The sequence below is a fragment of the Garra rufa genome, chromosome 11 (genome assembly GCF_049309525.1).
Source record: "Garra rufa chromosome 11, GarRuf1.0, whole genome shotgun sequence".
NCBI classification, from domain to species: Eukaryota; Metazoa; Chordata; class Actinopteri; order Cypriniformes; family Cyprinidae; genus Garra; species Garra rufa.
In genome coordinates, this window is record NC_133371.1 from 47033740 (window position 1) to 47039575 (window position 5836).

The following is a 5836-nucleotide window of genomic DNA, read 5'->3' on the forward strand; positions in this document are numbered from 1 at the left end:
TAAAATAAACTGGGAATTAAAAAAAAAACTAAAATTAATATAGAAAAAAAAAATTAAACCTAAATACAATTTTTTTTTAACTATGTAAAACTCTAAATGCACTAAAAATTGGTAACTGAAAATAATTAAACTAAAATTAATACAGATATAAAAACACATTAAACCTAAATAGTAATTTATTAAAAACAGTTATAAGCATGACAAAAGCAAATAAAAAATATTAAACATTAATGAAATGAAAATAAAAAGACAAAAATTAAATAATGTAGGACTGAAATGATGTAATGCATTAAAAATAAATGCTTAAATTAGAATGAACAATCCAAAATATGTTCAAACAATTAAATATAATTGATGCACCAAAAATGACTAACTGGAAATATATATATATATATATATATATATATATATATATATATATATATATATATATATATTTTTTTTTTTTTTTTTTTTTTACGAATTTTAATTAACTAAAATAAAAGAAAATATAGAAAGTATGTAAAATATATTTTTTTGATAATAAATAAATTATTTTTATAATGAACAAATAATAAATACAAATAAATAAATAAAATTACTGAAATAAAAAAAAATAAAAATTATAAAATTAAATAATGTAGGACTGAAATGATGTAATGCATTAAAAATAAATGCTTAAATTAGAATGAATGATCCAAAATATGTTCAAACTATTTAATATAATTGATGCACTAAAATTACAAAAATCACATAACAAAATTACTAAAACATTACCTAAAACTAAAAAGAAATTAAAAATATAAAAAGAATTACTTTTTTTGATAATAAATAAATAAATAATATAACAAAATGAAAAAAAAAAAAAGAGTAAACAAAAAAATGTTTGTGATGGCAACAAACTGAAATAAGTTTAAGTCGGCACATACAATTACTAACTGGGAATAATTCAAAACTAAAATTAATACAGAAATAAAAAAAGATGTTAAAACTAAATGGTAATTTTTAAATATTAACAAAATTGTTAAAACTTACTAAAATGAAAATTTAAATAAAAATATACAAGTAAAATAATGTGGGACTGAAATAATTCCTTCTCTGTATGAAAGCTCATAAATAAACACTCTACAATGCAGTACTGCAAATATTGCTGCATATACAATCTGTTGATGTGATTGGACATTTGGCTGGGTGTCCCGACCGATCACTGTATATCACACTCTCCTGCAAAAGCAAAATGAAAGAAAAAGAGCTTTCCAAATAAGCACAAATGCCACCTTATTTTTTTAGTACTTCAAAAAAAATCTGTATGACACAGCTCATAACTCACAGTGATCTTCTGGATATCTTCTCTTGTAAGGTTTATTTTGGGTTGTTCTGAACCAGCATTTGCTGGCCGCTCAGAAAACCAAAGGTGGATTCACACTGACAGCCATTAAATCGCTTGAGGTCAGCAAGTTTCTGCTGTTCTGCTTCACCAGTGTTCTTACTTGTACAGTGTTAACTTTTTTTACAAAACAAACAAAAAGTGGAGCGAAACCCACTAAAATCAGTCTTAAAAACCTTTGAGTAAAACCAATGCACTTGAAACTAGAACTCAAACATTTTGGGATAAAACCAAAATAAACAAACCAGTGTTCAATGCTGTTATGGTTAAATAAAACCAAAACTAAAACAATTAAAAACAATTGTTATTAATTGAAATAAAGCTTAAATAAAATAACAATTAAATTAAACGCATGGAAAATTTTAAGTACTATAATTAATAAATTAAATCTAAATAATAAATTAAATCTAAATACAGTGTCAATCAAAAGTTTGGGATCAGTAAGATTTTTTGTTTTTTTAAAGTAATTTTTTTGCGCAACAAGACTGCATTTATTTGATCAGAAACATAGAAAAACGTCATTTTGTAAAATATTATTAAAAATAATATTTTAAGAGTATATTATTTTAATATATTTTAAAATATAATTTATTTCTGAATTCTCAGCATTATTACTCCAGTATGCAGATTTTGTGTTAGAATATACACTACTATTGAAAAGTTTGGGGGGAAAATGTGTTTTTTTTATTTTAAGAAATTAATACTTTTATTCAGCAAGGATGTGTTACATGGATAAAAAGTGATAGTAAAGACTTATATTGTTAGAAAAGATATCTACTTTAAATAAATGCTTTTCTTTTTAACATATTATTTAGCAAAGAATATGAGAAAAAAATTAATCACATGTTCCAAAAAAATATTAAGCAACACAACAGCTTCAACACTGATATCAGCATATTAGAATGATTTCTGAAGGATCACGTGACACTGAAGACTAGAGTAATGGATGAGGAAAATTCAGCGCTGTGTAAATAAATTATATTATAAAGTATATTAAAATAGAAAAGCAGTATTAAAAATTGCAATCATATTTCACAACATTACTGTTCTTTCTGTATTTTTAATAAAATAAATACACCCTGATTAGCAGAAAAGACATAAGAGAATTTTACTGATCACAAATTTTTGAATGGCAGTGTAAATATAAAAAAAAGAATAATAATAAAAGAGACAAAAATCACATAACAAAATTACAAAAACATTACCTAAAACTAAAAAGGAATTTAAAAATAAAAACTAATACAAAAACTAAAACTGGTTAGTGATATATATTGACGGCGATTTAGAGAAGGATTTCCCATATATTATTATATAATATATTATTTATATTAAAATATTAATATAATATTAACTATAATAGTATAATACTATAATAGTACCCAGTGGTGTAATATCTGTACTTTACTTGAGTTTTTATTTTTTTTGCAAAACTGTATGAAAAAAAAATCTCACAAAAATATTGCATTCTATCTAGAAAGAGTTTGCTCACAAAAATATTGCCTTTCCCTGAAAAAACAATTGCATTTGCATTAAGTTTTAGTTTTCTTTCTTTCACCTCTTTATTTCCATCACAAAAGTTTTTGAGCAAACACAAAGTTTATAAACTCATAATTCAGACATTTTATCTCAGAATAGAAGTCAGAATTGTGAGATCAAATTCGCATTCAGCTTTTTTTCTTGAAAATGCGAGTCTGTATCTCGCAATTCTGACTTCTTTTCATGAGATACTGGCTTTTTTTCCCAGAATTACAAGATAAAAACTCAGAATTCTGACTTTTTTTCTCAGAAATTGATGATATAAACTCACCATTGGGTGATACTTGAATTTGAAATTGGGGAAAAAAGTATGGCTTTCAGGTACTTTATACACCACTGATAGTACTGTATATAAATAATAATACTGAGAATCACATGATCTGAAAATAATTGTATAGAAATAATTTTTACTCAAATTGCTATTAGATTTTACAAAGAATTATGACAAAACAGCACGTACTGAACTGAAATAGTATTTTTAACAGTGCAGTGGTCATTACTGCATCATAGCGCATTTGCATAATGATCTCTGACACTCATGTCACCTCAAACTCTCAATTAAAATGAATGGTTTATCACATTTAGTGTGAACAGGAAACATGATGAAACCTCTTCCATGTAAATCTGTAAGAGCATCAGTGATGTGCAGCCACCCAAAGTCACTGACTGTCATGTCACTCATGTTTTTCTGCAACATGAGTGACAAACGACTGCAAGATTTCACAAAATTGAGCGATACTATGCAAATGCACAGCCAATGAGAGCGCAGACAGTGATTCTGATACAAACACCTAGAGAAACCAACAGCACAGAGACTCCAGCAGTGTAATCGCTGTCAGGTTTGCTCTAACAAGCCACTGCCACAAAAACAGGGACAATCTGTCCTCCACTCACTTTCTATTTCTGTGACTTTCAGTGACATTTCATTAGTCTAAAATCAAACTCCACATATCTGACTATTAAACATCAGATATTGCCAGATTAGATGCGACTGTGTCACAGCGTACAGCATTTTCTCTTTTAAGCTGGCATGAAATGAATCTATTTTCTAAATGCATGATATTGATCTTATTATGCATGATTTATCCATGCATTCGATTCATTTTTTAAAAATGGTTTTAACCTCATGGTTTTTAATCAGAATGTCATAACTTGATTTTCCTGTGATGGATGCAGGAATCCAATCACCCTACCTTTTCAAAAGAGAAAACTGACTTCTGTGAATTCAAAGACAAGACATACCATTTTGGCATCTGCCTTAAATTTACAAAGGTAAAGCAAATTTACAAAGAAGAGCAAATGCATTCAAGTATATGCATAAAGTGTCTAAAAAAAGTCAAAATAAGCATAACAGATATTCAAGTTGAGGTCAAAAGTTTGCATCCCCCTTTCATAATCTGCAAAATGGTAATTTTACCAAAATAAGAGGGATCATGCAAAATGCATGTTATTTATTTAGTACTGACCTTAAGAGCATTAAGAGCAGGGGGTGAAAACTTTTGAACAGAATGGAGATGTGTACAATTTTCTTATTTTTCCTAAATATCTTCTTCTTCTTTTTTTTTTTTTCATTTAGTACTGCCCTTCACCAACTACAGAAGATACTTACATGTTTCCCAAAAGACAAAATAAGTTACATTTATCTTGATCTTCAAATTCAATAAGTTTTCACCCCTAAATGGGGGCTGTACTGTAATCCCAGTACTCAATATCATCTAATAATTCTTCTAAATATGCCTGACAATATTTCTTTGGTTTATGAATATTGCTATATTGACATTTTAGCGGATATCTTCGGTAAACCATGGTAATAATGCTCAGAAATATCAAATTAAACTCGACACATTCTAATCTACATGGGGGGGGGGGAGGTTTCAGTTTTAGTCTATTGTAGTACAAGTTAAACTAATAATACAAGAAATGTTGCCTTGCCAACTAAGTTTTAGTTAACTATAATAACCCAGCTTTCAACATTGTAGCTAATTTCAGGTTGGATCATTGTTTGTGGAGATATGGTTATGCAATTTATGGCAAAACCTGACCAAGCCACAGCTAAAACCTTCATTAAAGACACATTTAGTCCTTTTTATGTAAAAGCATCTTATTAAGCTCATTTTTATTTAGCACCCATATTATGCATTAATGAAATGCAAAGGAAAATCTGCATTCCCTCTCAAAATTATACAGTGAGACTGCATCATACATTTGATTTAAGAAGGTAATCTCAGAACCCAAATGCTTATGAATTACTAATGATATCTAATGAAGCTTGCAGATTCATTCGTAGTTGAAAATGACCCAAGAGCACTGATGAGGCCAGAGTTGATCTCTTTCAGCACTGAGATCTTGAGTAATTCACCGCAGGATGGCTTACTCTAGGAAAATTGTGCTCTGGATTACAAAAGCTTCTGCTAAAGAACATAAATCTGAAGGGAGTGGCTCGGTCTCTCTGTAGGTGAAACATTCAGGTTGTGAGGATGCTGCATGTTTCAATTCACAATGGCTCTACTGCCACCTGGTGAACAAAACAGAGGTGGATTTCTATTCCTAGAAATCAAAATTCTACATTTGCATGTGCAACCATTTGGGGATGAAAAATGTGGTAATGTGAACCACAAAAAAAGGTATAAAACCAGGTTGTTCCAAATCAAAAAGCAAATATTAGACCGAAAGATTTTGCCTTTGAAAAATGCAAAACAGAAGCATTTTCACTAGCGCTCTCAGATTTCTGTGCTGTATTTAACATGAGAAGCTTGTACTATTCCACACACACACACACACACACACACACACACACACACACACACACACACACACACACACACACATGTTGGGTTTACATGTTTTATGGGGACATTCCATAGGCGTAATGGTTTTTATACTGTACAAACCGTATTTTCTATCGCCCTACACCTACCCTACACCTAAACCTAG